Here is a 19,109-nt window from a genome sequence, read left to right on the forward strand (position 1 = left end):
GTTGAATTTGAATAACTTTTTCTGGTTGGTAAACTGACTACTCGGTGATTTTTAAATTTAAGGAAAGCACAGTTGAAGGTTTAAAACATGAGGGTCTGTCTAGAATCCAGGTGGGCATGATTTCCTGACTGGTGATGAGTGACATTCTTTCTGCCATCTGAGTACTGATGGGAAGAAAAAAAAAAAAAAAAAGCTCCACTTCCTATGTAGGTCTTTGAGACATATCTCTTGTGCTCAATATCAGAGCCATCAACTAATCTGCAGTAAGTGCCCATCACATGCTCCCTCCTATCCAATAGCTTTAGAGCATGGGACTGACAGTTACGGCAAATGTTAAAAGGCTTATGTTGAATATGATTTTAGGTTTTGTTGAAAATATTTTGACCTTTATGGGAACTAAGTTTATAGAATGTGTTCTGTTCACAACTAGTCATTTAGAAACATGAATTATATGCATTGGGGTTGTGGAACCTGGCAATACTAAGGGGAGAGTTATCTGGGCATAGGCACAAAAAAAAAAATCCATAGTAACCTTTATTTAACCATGAGAATCTCCAGATGGATGTTTGATAGATTGTGGGCTTTTAATAAATCCAGATGTATGCAGTTACCATTTCTTTTATTCATTGCTTACCAATTTAAGAAAGACTGACAGTCTACAGCGTCATACATAAAACATTGTCGCATGTGCTGGCATATACTTACATTCAAAACACACAGACTTATTTTCTGCCCGTGGGCACACACACCAGTGTTGCACGGGTCTTAGATCTGCAAGCTGCTGGCCTCTTAGGAGAAGCACCAGACATCCCATTCATCTCGGTTTTTCGAGGTGAAACGATATGGCCGGGACACCATGGCTCACAGGAAGAGCACCCCTGCATTCCTTATGAGCCGCCCATCTCACCCTCCACTGTAAGGGAGGATGACACTAATTGGAACCTATGATGAAAGTGTCAATTCCAACTGGGCATTTTATACTGTTGCCGACTTGATGACAATTTTCAGAATCAGAGTCAAACATTTGTGTAAAAGGAGGACGCGAAAGGTGAGATGTGGCAACTGCTTTAAGGGCAGGAACTGAGAACCAGCACTCTTTTCTTGGAACTCCCTGAATTAAAAGCAACAGCACCTTTTCCAGTGACATCAGCAGCCATTCAGGGTGATTTCCATTGTCTCACAATATATAATGATCTTCAGGTCTCATGTCCATACTGTCTTTACTCCAATGAATTTTTTTATTCGTTAATTCATATTATGATCCTGAGTTGCTGGTGAGACATAGGGAATGGGGGTTATCACCCTTGTCCTGTAGGAAGAGAGAAGCCAAGGCAAGGGAGGTAGTGTTCATCTTTAATCTTCTGTTCAGGGACATATAGTCAACCACAGAGCAGGACCCATGTCCAAGGACCCAGTATCTTCTGTCCTGCTTCATCACCGTTGGTCCCTGGGGGAGCTTCCACACGGCAGCCTGTCCCTGAGCAAAGGGCTGTAACCAGCTTGTCACCAGGACTTCTCATGAAAGGGTATATAGAAGACTCTTGACCAAGAGGAATAGCTAATGATTTCTAGGGCTGGTTGTGTGCCCTCAGGCATCCAGGAGTGCATGTGGCTCCTGTTTTCTAACTGCCAGTTGAGTTGAAAGAAAAGAAATGCACTTTTTTTTGGATGCCTGGGTTGCTCATCAGTTGAGTGTCTGCCTTTGGTTCAGGTAGTGATCCTGGGGTCCAGGGATCAAGTCCCACACCGGGCTCCCGGTGGGGAGTCTGCTTCTCCTTCTGCCTGTGTCTTTGCCTCTCTCATGAATAAATAAATAGAATCTTAAAAAAAAAAAGAAAAAGAAAAAGAAAAGATACAGACCTTTTTAACTATGCTATCTAGACCTTTATCAAATCCTGATTTCAGAAACACTCAGGCTGTGAGACCAGACTCAGTTCTTGTTCATATTTTCAGACTGCCACGAGCCCATCACAGAGTTAGGCAAGGTAAGGGAAACAACAAAATATAAAATACTTTGCTTGGTAAGACAGGAGAAGTTAGGGATACGGGTTTACATAAACAAAACAGTAATGATGTAACAGGGCACTCATTTAGCTACAAAACAAGAAATGAAGACAATTTAGGTGTTACCTAAAGCAGCAAAGTGGGGTGGAAAGGGTAGGGTTTGCAGTCACAGGGTTCCCAAAACTGAGAGCCTCGCCCTTTACTAATTGTGTGATCTTGGCAGAGTGGCCAGACTTTCTCAGAGTTCTTTCTTTTTTTTTTTTTTTTAAGATTTTATTTTATTTATTCATGAGAGACACAAAGAGAGAGAGAGAGAGAGACACAGGCAGAGGGAAAAGGAGGCTCCATGCAGGGAGCCTGACGTGGGACTCGATTCCGGGGCCTCCAGGATCACACCCTGGGATGAAGGTGGCGCTAAACCACTAAGCCACTGGGGCTGCCCTCAGAGTTCTTAGGTTATACATCTGTACTATCCACTATTGAGGGTGGTTTTTAAGATTAGAGGTCACTTATATAAGGATTTTTAACACAACACCTCACATATAGAAAGCAATCAATTATGGGGTATTTTTAAATTTCGTATCTTTGAATGGAGGAGCACTTGGCTTGTATGTTTAATAATTGATAGTCTTTACAAACATACATATACACACACTCTTGATCATACTTCACTCATCTGGAGAGGTCCTTTAGGGATCTTTACCCAGTAAAGCCAAGACAGACAGCATTTCCTGGTGATAATTTGCCTTGGACTTCCGATTTTATGTAAGACACATAGAAAACAAAATGTTTCAAATGTATTGCATACAAATGCCAAGTAACTACACTTACTCAAGCCCCTATGCTTCTATTGGATCTCTCCCTCCCAAAACCAGGTGTTGTTACTTCAGAGGTAAAAATGAACTTCATGAAAAATTCTAATGACTGTAAGAGCACAACATATAAATGAGTTAAGGAAAGAGCAAACGTGGACCTTTTTCCTGGGGGGTTGCCTTGGAGCAAGGGTAATGTTTTTATTAAACTACTGTAACCGTGCATTATGAAGAAGTGGTGTCATGTTGGAGATTACCTTTCTTTATAGATCCAAAACCCAAGAATAAGGATCTTTCTGTGGCCCAGCCTGAGCTGTTTCAGACATGCATTTATTAAGAATGTATCTTCTCTGGCATCCAGACCCACATACCCCAGGAAGGGCTGGACATCTTTGTTCTCCTGAATGATACAATGCCTCAAATTCAACATGATCCAAAATGGAACTGATCACCTCACTGATAGTCCTGCTCCTCCTTCAGTCCACTAGCTACCTGAACACCCAGAGCAGAACCCAGGCGACCTCCCTGCCTCCTTCCTTCTCTTGGCTCAGGCCACCATCATCTTTCACTTTCAAACAGTTGCCATTCTTGTTCCCCCAAGTCCATGCTCTGTGTTGCAGCAATGTGATCGTTCTAAAACATAGGCATGGTCATGTCCACTTGTCTACTTAAAACCCTTAAGTGGTCCCCTGCTTCAAGATAAGTACTTAGATAAATGCCTAAATGTAAATAGAGGTCTTCATGATTAGGACTCTGCTACCCTCTCCAGCCTCAGCTCTCCCCCTTCTTTACCTTGAGAATGCTAGACTCCAACCACACTGAACGGGTCTATGATTCCTTCAAACTGCCATGTTCTCCCTTGCCTCAGGGCCTTTGCACATGCTTTAGTCTGCCTGAACACACAATGCCTCCTCACTCTATCTCCTTAACTTCCTAGTCACATCCTTTCAGCCTAAAAGTAACACCCTTGGGAAGGCTTTTCAGAAACCCTACCTGCTCTTCAAGTCTGAACGAGTGCTTTTCCTTTGGGTTCCCTTAGCCCTCTGCATTTTCCTTACAGCAGCACAGATCACACTTCATTGAATCCCCCTATTTCCATCCTGTTTCTATCAAGTCAAATCTCCACATGATGACAAGCTCCTTGAGGACAGGGAACATATCTTGGTCTCTGGTTAAGAGTGTGATAAATATTCCCTAGATGAGAAAATAAATGAAATCTGAAAGTTCTTATAAACTTCCCTCAGTGAGAAAGTTTGAGAAGAAGAGCAGAATTAAGACATAAATAGAAACAACTTCTTTTTTTTTTAACATTAAATTACTCCATGCCCAATTATCACTGATGGGAAATGTGTTCACTTTTATATGTTAATACAAACTGTGGATACAAATGCTCTAAACTCTAAGACCAAGCCATGTGTCTTAAAGCAGAATGAAGCATGTGTGCGAACAACTGACCAGACTCAGCTTATATATCTCTTCACAGAGTAATGTAAATTTGACATTTTTATTGGGGAGGAAAAAAAGAAACAAGAAAGCATTCTCTTTTACCACAATTATTTGAATATTTAAGTGAAAGGAATTTTTTTTTTTTTTTTTTGTCTTGGAAAGACTGAAATGGTGTGATATTTCTGGAGCAGTATTTTTAACACAGTATAAATTAAACCTTTTTGCACCCACATTATTCATTATTTGATGTGTTATTTCAGGTTGACGTATTGCCAGTCTATTATTTTGCAAACCATTACATTATCACAGCTGCTAAGCTGCATAACTTAAGAATTCAGAATACAACAGAGTCTCTATAGTCGAGTGTGTGGTGCTTACATTCTGAATGTATTCATGCAGGGAAGTGTGAGACTTTACCAGAAACACATACAGCAGACAGCTTTTAGTGGATATTTATTACCATTGAAAGCAGACAGCCAAGAAACTGTTCAGACAGATCAGTGTATTCACACATATTATTATCCAACGCCCTCATCCTGCATAGGGTTTTGTTCCTGCTATAAATATACCTCTCTCTGGAGAGCACGGACTATCAGGGACCCCAGATCTCTGGTTCACAGGCCTCATTGAAAGCCCTCCCCCCGCCGCCCCCATATTGGTAGCCCTGTGCGATTTTAAGTGACTCAAACTTGATGAACTGACATTGACTTTATTTCTTACAGTAGCTTCTGTCAAGTTTTAAACCAGTGACTTCCCATCTTGGCTGGAATGAGATTGCACAGAGGAAAGGCTGTCCCTATTGTTACCCCTCTCTAGAGTTGTCATTCCTTGGGCTAGGGTGGAAAGCAGGGCAGGAATCCTCTTATTCAAATGGTAAGGACCATTGGTAAATGGTAAGCCCCCCCCTCACCGCCCCCCCCCCCCCAGGCTTCCCCATCTGGCACCAAATGGCATTTATCCAGCTGAGCATGGAACCAAGCGATGGTTTCTCTCTATAGACTCCTTGGCCCCAAGTCCTGACTGCTTCTTAGGACTCTCACTGATGTCGTGGGCCCAATGCCATGACTCATCCTAAAGCAGCACTTCTCAACCTTGGTTTCACATGGGAAGCCCCTGAGGAGCTTTTAAAAAATCCCAATGTCCAGGCTGTCTCCCTGACAAGTGTGTATCAGAATCTCTGGAGAAGGGACCCAGGCATTGCTATTTAAGTCCCAGGAAATTCTAGTGTGAGCTGCACACTGAGGTAAGATTACGGCCAACATGGACCATCTGGGCAAGGTGGAGCTTTAGGAAATTATTTAAATTATCTACTGTGCTTTCTGGTGTCTTCACATGAAAAGGAAATAATTGAGTTGATTATGTTGGATTTTTAGTCAAAAGTGTAATTCTCCATAGGAAAAAAAAATCATTTAAACTCCCTGAGCATTGGGTTCATATTTCTAGGACATCTTATGTAGTGCTCAGCACTCAGAGACCACTTTCTGGGTAATTAAACAGAAGATTCTGAAGTCACAGCAACTAGTTTTATGCAGGACTTCCAGACAGTTTGAGATCAGAAACACCCAATCCAGCTAGCCCTGCAGAGTTTTTCTCCACTGGAGCAGGAACAAAGCCCCATTCCGAGCTTTCAGCCTGCCATATCACAGCTATGTCCACAAAATCAATCATGTAATCTCTGAACACTTTCTATGGGTGTTTTGAAAACAGATCTCTTATAAATTGCTCTCACAGAGTGAATACTATCCACCTGTGTAACGTAAGAGTTTCTTTGAACACACAGTTAAAAACAGTCCGCTTTTGTTTGTATTGATTCATCAATGCACCTCTGAGAACAATATTATCTTAGGTGTATAAAACAATATGGAAGAAACTATGGTCACGGATCTTCGTTTTCTAAGCTGGGAGTGGATAAACCACATCTGTGGATTTTTTGTCCCTTTTCTTTTCCTTTCCGGTCACTCAGTAACTAACTGCTTCAAAGGACTTGACCAGTTTTTCTGGAAACTAGAACAGTGCCTGGCATGTATATTGGGCGAATAAATATTTATTGAATGAATGTGAACAGATGAGCAAAAAGAATGTCTTCATGGTCATAAACTCAGACCTTTTTTTTTTTTTTTCAGACCTTTAATCAAATAGAATTGTCACCCAAAAGGTAGGGTTGCAAAGTGCCTGCCTTTCTTATGCAGATAAATACTTGTATCATTGTTAGTCCCAGCAGGTGACTTATTTTAGGATGCTAGCTCTTCTTGGTAGAGAATTTGCTCATGAAAAACTCACTGAAATTCCACTACACAACACTTTTGAGTGTGTGGGCAGCCCTCCTCCTTCCCAGTCAGAATCTGTATATGAGTATTTTGAAATAGTCAATAAATATGCCTCTGATCATTTTCCTCTATTGCTTACTGACTTTTCTCAAAAATGCCAAGGTCACATTTCCACATGGATAATGCTTTCAAATGGTCCTCTAATACCTCTGTTGGAACATTAATCAGGAAAACCAATAAGGCTTAGAAGTATATTGATCATTTCTGGAAAATGTGGTCTGAGTTCAATCAAATCAGTCTCAAAATACAAATACCCCAGGGAATGTAATACCTAGGACCCAATACACTATTTATTAATTACACAGATTTTTATTTAATAACTACTACATGCCAGGCACACATTCTAGACCCAGGGATGTAGCAAAGTCTTTTAAGTGATGTTAAGGCCTCTAAGGAAAAATAGAGCAGCATAAAAAGTGAGGAGAGATGGAGGTGCTACATTTTTATATGATGTGACTCTTGGTAAAGATATTTGAGAAGAGACGTGCAGGAGTAAGAGGATGAGCTGTAGAGCCCTCTGGGGAAGGAATGTGCCCTGCAGAAGAAACCACCAGTACACAAGGAGTACAATGCCAGAGCATCCTTGATGGGCTTGAAACTAGTTGGTGTGTGTGTGGTGGGGGGTGGGGGGGGTGGACAGGTAGCAGGAGCTGGAGCAGAGTGAGGGGATGGGGTACATGGAATGAAAGAGCAGTCAGGAAAGTGCTAGAAGGCCAGGTGACAGAGAGCTGTGGGGGCCATGATAAGGACTTGGGCATTTTACTCTGAATGAGACAGAAGACCAGTGGTTTGGGGACAGAAGGATGTCATCTGCTGACATGTTTGTTTGTTTGTTTGTTTGTTTGTTTGTTTTAAGATTTTATTTATTCATTAGAGAGAGAGAAAGAGAGAGGTGGAGACACAGGCAGAGGGAGAAGCAGGCTCCATGTCAGAGCCCGATGTGGGACTTGATCCTGGGACTCTAGGATCTCACCCTGGGCCAAAGGCAGGCACTAAACCGCTAAGCCACCCAGAAATTCCAGCTGACATGTTTTGAAGGAATCATTGTGGCTACAAGGCTGATAGAAAAATGTATGGAAGTAAGGTGACTCATTACGCTATGATGAGAGATGATGGTGGTTTAAGGCCAGAGGATACTCTGGAGATGCTGAGAAGTGAGAAAAGAATGGGTTCTGGATTTATCTAGAAGGTAGAGTTGACAGGATTAGTGGATGGGTCAGGCGATGAGTGAGAGAGGAAGGGTCAAGACTGACCCCTAGGCAGCTGTAGCCTGAGATTGAGCCTAAGATTGGAGACGCTGCCAAAAGGCTGGTAGGAGTGACAGCAGAGGCAGAGGAGTCTGAGAGCTCTATTTGGATGGGATGACCTTGAGATGATTAAAATTCAAAAGGAGGACATTAAGAATGTAAGTTTCGTGTGCAGGTGAGAGTTCTGGGCTTCTTGGTAAACATGGACATTGTTGAAGGTGCTCTGAAGCTGGCTTGTCCAGGCTCTCAAAAGCTGAGTGTGCGGATGTCTTCCCAACTCCCCACTCAGTGGTGACACACGGATGGCTTCAGATGGGTCATGGTGGGAGAAATGCACCATACCAATTACCAAACATTACAAATCATGGCTTTTTTTTTTTCTTCTAGAGAGTTGATAGTTAAAGTAGGGCACCACCACCAGATGGTGTTTAAGGCCACAGGACCAGGAGATACCACCTGGGGAATGTTTTGTGAATGGGGACAAGGAAATGTCTGAGGACTAGACCCAAGGCCACTCTAAAGTTTAGAGGTCAGTTCCATGAGGAGGAACCAGCAAAGAAGACTAGTAAGGAGCAGCCAGTGAGGTAGAAAGAGAATTGAAGAGAAATTTGCAGAAGGGAATGTTGGGTTGTCCAGTGCTGCTGATAGCCATGGAAGATAGGGTCTAGAAAATCATCTTACTGCACTGTTATCAAAAAGCTTGTGTGCATCAAAATTTCTGGATGTTCTCTAAATCACAGATGCATAGTCTCCACCCCAGACATACTGAATCTGAACCTCTGGGGCATAGAACATGAACTAAAGTTTGAAAAAGAGTACCTGCAGTATAGTTTTCCAGAAGCATCGGCACAGAGGAAGTAGAGAAGAGAGCACAGCATAGGAAGGGGGAAATAGAGGGATCTTTGGGCGGCTCGTCGGTTTAGCTCCTGCCTTCAGCCCAGGGCATGATCCTGGAGACCCAGGATCGAGTCCCACGTCGGGCTCCCTGCATGGAGCCTGCTTCTCCCTCTGCCTGTGTCTCTACCTCTCTCTCTTTCTGTGTCTCTCATGGATAAATAAATAAAATCTTAAAAAAAAAAAAAAAAAGGAAGGGGGAAATAATGCAGACAGGAAAGCTGAGACTCCTGATAGTCTCAGGACAATTTTTACTCAACCAGAGTCAATCCCAGACACAGAAAGTAGAGGCTGTGATGGAGAACGAGGTGAAGCTTATGGCAACAAAGGCCAGTAGTGAATCTTCCTCCTGATGGCACCCTAGAAATACGGTGTTCCCTTTCTGTTTGTTTGTTTTTATTTCATGAGAGACACACAGAGAGAGGTAGAGACATAGGCAGAGGGAGAAGCAGGCTCCCTACAGGGAGCCCGATGTGGGACTTGATCCCAGGACCCTGGGATCATGACCTGAGCCAAAGGCAGATGCTCAACCACTGAGCTACCCAGGTGTCCCTACAGTATTCCTACTTGACATTGCCCTCCCCTCACCCCACCCACTTAAACCACTGTATCAGAAAAGTAGAACTGCAGTTGTCCCTTACAGATTGTCCAGCCAAAAACAAAACACCACAGTGCAAGAAAGAAGATGAAAAATTTCAATGTCTTTTGTTGGTCACCTATGTCAAAAGCTAGCAATCCACCTCAAAGTCTTAACTTTCCTAAGATCTATCTGAATAAAACCTCTTTTCTTTTGTTTTACTTTGCCTCTGAAAATTTTTTTAAAAACTGATTGATGTGTGATCATGTGTCAGGGCTTCGTAAACCCAGCCAAGTCCCAGAATATATTTAGAAAGTTTAGTTGAGGGTTGAGCCAGCCACTGAAGGACACAAATGAGCAAGTCCTAATTTGAACTCTGAATTTAGGGCCTCAGAACTGGTCTGTAAAAGCAAATGGATTTGAATTGCAATGGAAGAAATTATGTCTTTGACATCAGGTACTGTTTTACTGGGTCTTCGTGGCACTCTTGTAGAAGAAAATCATGCTCTTCTCTGCCATTCGGGTCAAAGGAAAGTAACGGCCATCAACGATTTGAACGCAGTCCTTGAGGTAGATCCCATCAGAGTGTGCACCCAGTTACAACCTCTAGATTTCCCTTCCCCCCACCATCTTCCTCTTCTAGGTAAGCAGGTGCCTCTGGCACATCAAATTTGAACTAGTGAGAGAACAGTTTCAACAGCAGACACGTTGTGGGTCCCTCCCACGATTCTGGGCTGATGACGGTGAATAAGCCTATTTTGTTTCTGGAGTGGAAGTGGTGGGCCTGAATGTGGATAAGTTCAGTTGCTAGTGCTTGGAGCACACTCTTCTGCATACGTGTAACACCCTCACTTTTGCAGGGTTGTGTTGCATGGCCAGGTCCATCCATATAGGCAACAATGCAGCTGCCAGTCCTAGGTCCTCTATTGTTAAATGTCAACCCACTACATAAGGAGAGGGAAAGGAGATGGCACCCCTCATCCTTCTGGGCAACAGCTCTGGTTTTTCAAGTAGCTGAGCTTTTAGGGAGAAGAACTACAAATTAAAAAAAAATCCTCCAGAAACACTTACTGATTTGAACTGAGCAGCACAGAGCAACATACTCACGATTGCCTCCAATGGCAGCTCTGCAGTCTCTCCTAGGGACCAAGGCCCAAAGAGTAAGAGCCAGGCTCCCCAGGCCATGTGCCATCCCATTCAATGTCACCTCTGGGGGATAATACTAATATCCTGTGGCTTTAGGTTCAGTCATGGAGTCCGTTCTCAGAGCATCTGAATTGTCCTCTATTTGTAGCTGAGTGTTCTGTGATTCCCCTCTGGACAGTACTGAACCAATGTGCCCAACAGCAAATTAAAGTATCTTTGAGACTTGGTGACTTCCTTTTCCCTTCAGTCAAATGGCCTTAAGGTGGCATGAGAGAAACATGTATAATGTGCAGGCCAAGACTTTCTGGTCCCTTCTGAGACTCACCAATCAGAAAGTGGTTCTTTTCAAGAGCTTTTATCTATTTCCTACGGTCCCCTTGGGACCTAATCCTTCATGTTGGTCCTGGAACGCCTCTATTGACATTCGGTGTCCTGTAAAATAAGGTGCCATCCAGGCCTTATAACTCAAACCCTATATGAGCCAGGCAGTCAAATAAATGTAGCACAACAAGGAAAGGCACCCTTGCCCCCAGTACTGGGGCCAGGACGGCTCAGCTCTGCCATGGGGAGTCAGGGCTGCTGGTCTTGCCCTTTGACTTTTCCAAAAAACTCTTTGTGCAGTTTTCTTCTAAGTAAGGGAAAATGTGTGTGTGTATGAGAGAGACAGAGACAGAGACAGAGACAGAGAATATCTCAATTTTTATATGCTGGCAACTGATCCAAGCTCAAAAAAAAAAAAAAAACAAACAAACAAACAAAAAAAAACATTGCATGCCAACAAGGCACATTTGTGGGCTACGTTTGGTCCATAAGATGCCAGTTTTCAACTTCTACAATAAAATGAGTACCACCTCAACCTAAATATCTATGTATTCTCTCTCCCCAGTCTTGAATTTCATAAAAAGAAGAAATCTCCATACAAAGAATACTAATCCTGGAATAGATCCTCAGGCCTTCCAGCTGGCATCATAATCCTACTGCTAAATCAGAATTTCTTTTTTATAAAAAGGAAAAAAACTCCTTTGACAGGTTAAATGCAAATTTTAAAATACATTTAAATAAATTGAATGCATGTCCTATAGCTACAGGAAATTGGAAGACAGCATCCTCTTGGCTTAGAGCATAGTTTTATCACCTAGCAAAGAGAACAGAACTTGGGAGGAACAGAACCTACAGTCTAATTACTTTGCCTGATAGGCCAGCTTAGCATCAGCCACATTCTTCTGCTTTCAGCAGATGTTCCCCAGTGTTAAAGAAAACCATACCTAACAATTTCATCCAATGAAGCAATTGTTCCACCACCCAGGGGCATATAGTTTGCTGCTAACTCATATTTACAGACCAGCGGTGTGTGGTCCTACTCAAAACCAGAGGCCACATGAGAACCAAAATGAGGTTCTTTTATGATCAAGGTGGTTGACTGGTAACAGCTGAACTAAAACCTTTTAGTTCTAAATCATTTCTTTCATGCTAGATGGAAGGGAATTCTGGGGTCTTGGCCAAGTCCCTAAGCAAGAACTTGAACGGATCCACAGCTCCCTTTCTAATGAAAGCATTGGCTCTTCCCATCTAGTCTCCTGATCCTACCAGGTGGAAGGGTGATCTGGCTGGATGACAATGCAAGTCACACTTCCTAACTGTCCCTTCTGAATAGCAGCCCTCACTTATCATTTTCGCAGCAGAGATGTGTCTCTTTCATTTTCATCTCAGGATAGCTTTATTTCTGCCTCTTCCCAGTACGGCCACTGTAAACTGATTGCCTCCTAGCACTTAGCCCGAGGCTTCCTAGGGACATCCAATCCCAGGAGAAGCAGATCGATGTACACCTTAGCTATTCATTCGTTAGCTGTTCATTACTTTAATTCCATTATGCTATATCTTTACAAAATTAAATAATCATATATCAATATTCTCCCTGCAGATAATATTTTAAGATTTTATTCATATATATTGAGTGTTGATGTTTAGGATCCTTTTTTTAGACAAGCAGCAGCCCATTCTGGATGTGAATCTGGCTGGCTGACCTGGGTCTTGGACAGGACGTGGAGTGGAGTGGAGTAGGCAGGAGTTACAGAATATAAAACCAAGGCCAGATAAAAGAGTTTGCTAGTGGCCGTGATCTCTGAAACAAGCCCCATAGACAAGTTAATGGGGCATGAGTCTGAAAGTGTTAGAGCTGGAAACATTTGGAATGAAACAGTCAGAGACCAGAGAAATGAGAGAGGTAGAGTCAAAGCAGAAGGTAGGAGGAAGAGTCTGGGGGAACCACATGAAGCACTTACACAGCTGCAGCGTGTCTGAGCACAGGGAGAGGGTGAGTAAGGGACCACCTTGATCTGAAAGCCAACAAAAGAGACATGTACAAAAATGTTTCCAAGGCTTTTTCAAAATGACAGTGAAAGCTATTGTTCCTTGGGGCGACTGGATGGTGCAGTCAGGTAAGCGTCTGATTCATGGTTTCAGATCCGGTCACAATCTTGGGTCTTGAGATCGAGCCCCACATCGGGCTTTGCACTGAGCACTGAGTCTTCTTAGAACTTCCTCTCTCTCTGTGCCCCTACCCCTGCTTGCACTGTTTCTCTCCTACTCTCCCTATCAAATAAATAAATCTTTTTTTTTTAAAAAAAGATATTGTTCCTTATTTTTTTTCAGTGTCCTTTATATAAATTCCACCTTATTAATTCCTTTTAGGATATGATAAGTAGTACATGTATGATTCGACTTGCTTACCTTTTTTTTTTTTTTAACCTTTGCTGCCAGCTAAGGAATAGGCCTTTTCACATTGATCCCACCCTTCTGAGTAGCTTTTTTTCTATTTCTATTATCCTTCATTTCCTGGTTTGCTCTCATTTTCTGTGTATTTATTTATACGTCTATATTTTTCACCCCTGCCAAGCAGCATGGAATCCTGTAAGTTGCCCTCCTGTTTGTGTTCCTTTCTGAAAGGGAAACCAACACAATGGAAACACAGTCCATTGAGAGTAAAAAATAGAACAAAGTATGCTACTTCCCTTCTCTTGGCAGAACTAATGATCCCAACAGGTGTATCAGAAATGCTTATAGGTAAGCTGAGACATGGGAACACTGTGCTCTGAACAAGGCAGTTCTTTTTCCCAGATGGGAATGGATTCATTCGGAATGCTCAGCCCTGACAAAACAGAGCTACTCCATTTCACCCTATTGTGTGTTGCATGTACGTGGTGACTTTGCGCAGCTTCAACTTTGGTGGCTGTTGAAGGGGTGTTCCTGGGGAGAACAGAGACTACGCTATAGACAGGTACCCCAGTGGAGGGTCAGAAGGTGCCTGCTCCCATTTGGAATCCCTGTGTCTGATGCCCACCTCCCCAACAAGCTGCAGCTACCCCTGACAATGACTTTTCTGTAGCGTCCTAACTCGCCGTGCAGTGGGCCAAAAAAGAGGCAGTTTCTGGCTTACAGTTCCCACCAGGATGCTGGAAGCCTCCGTTTTGTCCTTTTCACCCTCCCCTGCTTTTTTCTTTTTCTCTCTAAATGTTGCTGTCAGTGTGCTCGGCTGTAAACTATCAGATACACAAATAACAATAGGTTCCTGGGAAAGATTTGCTGCTGCAGGCGATGGGTCAGTGCCAAGAGGAATAGGAAAGCCAAGAACGCTGTTTTAGGGAAACCACAGCATTCAGATAGCAGTTTCGGGATAATTGTTCAATTCCACTAGGGATTCCGAGTCAGAATCTACCTCAGAACCTGGCCCCGGGATCTCCTCCGGGGGGACTTTGAGCCCCACCTGCTTCCAGATACCTTGGCCCTCTTGTTTTGTTTAATGTTTAGTAACAGTCCATTCCTGGAATTTAGTCTCAGATCTTGCAGTTCATGGGAAGAAAGATAATAATAAAAGCTTTGAGACAATGAGGCTTCCCTGGTGGGTCAGGTTTACTCCGAGAGGAAGAAATAACATTCCCAAGTGCTGGCTCTGGGATCTAGAAGCTTTCTGAGAATTTTTGACCTTGAGGTAGAAGATGTCACTGGGCTAGGGCCTGTCCACTTTGCCAGGCTATGGGTTCTCCCATTGCTCAGCTAATGTCAAGGAAGCAAGATCTGGCTTGCTGATCGCTGAGATGGAAGGCCAAGAAGCTCTGGCAAAGGAAGTCCTCCTGAGTGTGCTTCCTTCCATCCTGTAGTGAATTAGCTGGGTCAGCCCGGGTCAAGGAGCAAATATCAAGTGACACATTTTCCTCCCTCCTTCCCCAACACATCCCCAGACACAGCCCTCTGGGAACAGGAGGAAGGAAATGCACTGACCGGATAGACACGCCAGCCAGGCCCCTGGGGAAGGAGGGGAGAGCACGTCCTCCTATGGCTTTTCAGGCACTGTGTCTTCCTCTCCCTCCCCAACCTCTCCACATTGATCTCAGGTCTCCAAGAAAATGACCATGGGCAATGCTGGACAGAAAGTTGCTGAGACTCAGAAGACTTGGACCTGATAGGCACCTGTGTAAAGTTCAGTTACGCCATGAGCCGGTGGTGATGTGCATCCCTGCTTTATAAAAGAGGAAAAAAGATGGGGGAGAGATGAAATCATGGCCTAGGGTCAGGGAGGCAGCAGGGGCAGCTCTGGGATTTGAACCCAGGCAGTTTGACTCCAGGGATCTCTGTGGAGGGAATCTGCCTGGGATCTAAATTACGGTGAGACTCCTGGGGGCCCAGGGTGCTGAGAAGTGTCCTTGAGGGAGGAACCAGGACAATCAGGTTCTGCAAATGAAAATACAGGACACTCTGCTGAGTTTGAATTGCAACAAATAGTTGTTTAGTGTAAGTATGCCTTGTGCAGTTTACCCAAAATTCAAATTTAACTGGGTGTCCTATATTTTATCTGGCAACTGTATGAATCCCTTCCATTTCTCTATCTTTCTGATGTTCCTCTCATATTAACTATGCTCTCCCCCTGCCTTCCGTGATTTCTCCTCCTAGGTCCTCCTATGGAATTTTCTGAGCTCGGCTTCTGTACATACTCTTGCTTTAAAAATCAGTTGTTTGGACAGCCTGGGTAGCTCAGCCATTTAGCGCCGCCTTCAGCCCAGGGCCTGATCCTGGAAACCCCGGGAATCGAGTCCCACGTCGGGCTCCCTGCATGGAGCCTGCTTCTCCCTCTGCCTGTGTCTCTGTGTCTCTCATGAATAAATAAATAAAATCTTTAAAAAATAATAAAAATAAATAAAAATCAGTTGATGATCATCTGATATTACTCGAGCACTCATAATATACCAGGGCTTAGAACGTTGTTCGGAAGACCCTGAGGGATGACCTGTGTTCTCTAAGCCAGTAGGTGTCCGGGGATGCTCACTGGGAACCCTTGCCGCCCCAAAGAAGTGGGGCCAGACGTGTGGTGGTGGGAGATGCCACCAAGGTGCTGGGGAGACTTAGATCCCTAGCTCAGCCCTGCTGCCCCAGAACAGTTCCAACATATTTCTCATGTTTCTACCTGAGATTTCATGTGGGCTGAGGTTTCCCTGACTTGAAAGTCACTAAAGACAACTGTTTTCAGTTCTAAGTTGATATGTTCTAAAGCAGGGCTCCTAAAAAAAAAATAAAAAAAAATTAAAAAAAATAAAGCAGGGCTCCTCAAATGTCAGGGTACAAGGGATCACCCGGGAATCTTGTCAAAGGCAGATGCTGATTCTTTAGGTCTGGGGCATGGGGCGGGGCCTGAGAATCTGCATTCCTAACCAGCTCCCAGGTGATGCTGAAACCAGTGTCCACGCAGAACACTTAGTGGAGCAAGATTCTAAAGTATCTTAACTGATAGATATCACCCATCTCTCTGACTACCCCTATGCCCGTTATCTTTGCCTTGACCATTTTATACAAACACATAGGCAAGAACAGGGTGAGTGTCCAGTGTGCACGACAAGAAATGAGGTCCTTCCTGGTGCAGGAGGTTGTAAGAGAGAAAGGAAGGAACATGACACAGTGAGATATCCTTTTCTGAAAAACATTCCTTCCTTGCATGTTGTGGACACTTAAAATATAATCCCCTGTGAACAGGCTCTCCCTCCTTGACATCCTACCAAGGTCAAAGAGGCCGGTTAGGAGACTTTTACATTTGCCAAATTTGGAATTCCTACAGACCTGAAGCAGTCTCGGGTCTTTAAAAAAACAAAAAACAAAAAACAAAAACAAAAAAAAACCTGTAACCCTTGAATGACCAAAAGGGAATGTTTATGGGTTGTGGATCATCCTTAAAAAAAGTCCTGTGCACAGATGGAAGGCAGATCATGGCCTTCAGGCCAGAAAGAGATTATTTCACCCCCCTCTCTGTTTTGTATGAGTAGGAAATAAAATAAGTAGGCCTGAGCCACCAGCCTTTGTCTGAATAGATATTTTTTTCATTTTCTATATATCTCAAATGTTTTGTTTCTGTGAAACTTGTTCCTTAAGAAAAAAAAAAAAAGTATTCATTTTTCAGCCACAGATGATTATCAACTGCTCCTGCCTTGGAGTGATTTAATTTTTTTCCCTCTTCCTTTACAGCTGTAGCCTCGTTAATTGTAGGTGGGAAGCAAACTCTGAAATCATTTGACTTTCTGCTTTGCTTAGAAATCTTGCTCCATTAAATTGTAGGATATCCTCCTTCACAGGAAGTCGGGTTCTGCGAGCAGCAACATTTGTATTCTTTGTGTATTGAGATAAAGAGGAGCAAGTGTGTCGCCTGCATTTTCCTCACGGTTAGGGGAGAGTGGAGAGAGAGAGAGGGCAGATAGACAAGAAAATGACCCGAAGATGAGTCACTCATTTCTAAAACAAGAGTCTAAATGCTCTTTGTTGATGCCGGATTGTAACCTCTGAACGTTCTGGCCTCCCAGACACAAGGACAAAGGAGTAAGTGATTCAGGGTCTCCATGTGGCTGCTTCATTCCTGCCTTTGGGGAACCCAAGGACTGAAATATCGCATCATGGAGAAACCATTTTAATTTAGAAATAAACACGTGTGACTAATACTTAGGCTCTTCAAGTCAGTATGCAGTCTTCATGATGGGAGGAGAAATTCTATTCCTTTTACCAAATCATTTCTTTCAACTATTTAATGATTCTTTCAGGGAAGGGGGTGAGGAAACATTGGGTGGAGGGTCCTTAAGTGTTGATTTGCCATCTTGTGTATGCGGGAAAGGTCTTTTAGGAGCTGCTACCACAGACCAGCTACTCCGCTAGAATGTTCCTTCCCGTGATACTCGGAGGTGAACGCAAGGCTGAGTCTCAAGGTGAAGAGGCTGTTGAAAAAGACAACCCATAAACAGTAAACACATGACTTGCACAGCCCCCTTCTTTTTCTCTCAATCACCCTAACTGTAAGAATTAAGGGCCATGGCGGGCCTAGATCAGTGGCTCTCAAAGTGTGGTCTCAGGGCCAGAGACTCAGCCTTACCAGGGACTGTGTTGGAAATGCAGATGCCCAGGCCCTACACCCAATCTGCTGAGTCAAAACTCTGGGGTGAGGCCCAGAGATCTGTGGGTTTGTTTGTTTGTTTTTTTTTTAAGATTTATTTATTTATTTGAGAGACAGAACAAGTGCACAAGCGAGTGGTGGGGAGGAACAAGGGAAAGAATCTGCGAGCAGACTCCCCACTGAGCCCAACTCAGGGCTTAGTCTCATGACCCATAAGATCATGACTTGAGCAGAAACCTAGAGTCGGTTGCACAACTGATGGAGCCACCCAGGCACCCACCCCCACCCAGAGATCTGTTTTTAAGAAGCCCTCCAGGTGATTCTAATACAGGCTACAATGTGAGAACTGGTCATCGCAAGACTCAGAGGAACTTGTCTGCAGGACAGAGACCTCGGTGCTGGTTCTTTTCGTTGGCTGCACGTTAGAACCCCTGGCATGCATTTTAAAAATAGCACTGCCAAGTCCCTCCCCCAGATGGATAAAATTGGAATCCCTAAGGGTGGAGCCCAAGTAAAAACATTTTGTAAAAGCTTCCCTGATGACTCTAACGAGCAGCCAAGGTGGACAACCGTTAGCCAGCGGCAAAGGAGATACTAAGGTAGGAGAGGGTGCTGAGGCAGCTGAAATGCCAATGCCCAGGAAAGGGAGCCTGCAGTCTGTGGTTCAAGGGTCTGGGCAAGCCCTGCAAACTTGCCCTGCCAGGCAACAGAGATGTCCAAAGCCACAAAGCCACTGGTGGTTTCACTGTCATCAGTGGGCACCATGGGGGGTGGGGAGAGCCCAACAGCAGCACCTGTCAGAGCCACCTCACTAGCCCTTCCTGGCTGCAGGTGTGAAAACTGTCAGCACTCCGCTACTCAGATGGCACTGAGCAAGACTGGCAGAGTTCCAGAAGTTGACCTGCATTAGCAGGCAGGGCTGGTTGGCCCTGAAGCCTGGCACACAATGGCTTAGGGTGTGCCAGGGACCTATAGGTACCCATGTTGTAGATGTTTCTTCCTAATCCCAGGACAAACCGATGGCTTCATGTCCTTCCCTGACTTGTGTCTGCTTTCTTCTCACAGAGGCTGGAACTGGCTAGGCTATAGTTCTTTTTTTTGTGGGTTTTTTTTTTTTTTTTTTTTTTTTGGTCTTCCTTAAAGATTTTATCTATCCATCTAGGAAAAACATGAAGACTTAGGCAGAGGGAGAAGCAGGCTCTCTGCAGGAAGCCCAATGTGGGACTTAATCCCAGG

The 19,109-nt window shown here is 43.9% G+C and overlaps 1 protein-coding gene across 9 annotated transcripts in view; it reads left to right on the forward strand.

Moving 5' to 3' along the window:
* Positions 1–19,109, forward strand: part of FRMD4A (FERM domain containing 4A) — a 751,487-nt gene that overhangs the window by 433,464 nt on the left and 298,914 nt on the right. The gene's annotated exons all lie outside the window — the stretch shown is intronic.

This window comes from Canis lupus, chromosome 2, assembly GCF_003254725.2.
Source record: "Canis lupus dingo isolate Sandy chromosome 2, ASM325472v2, whole genome shotgun sequence".
Taxonomy (NCBI): Eukaryota; Metazoa; Chordata; class Mammalia; order Carnivora; family Canidae; genus Canis; species Canis lupus.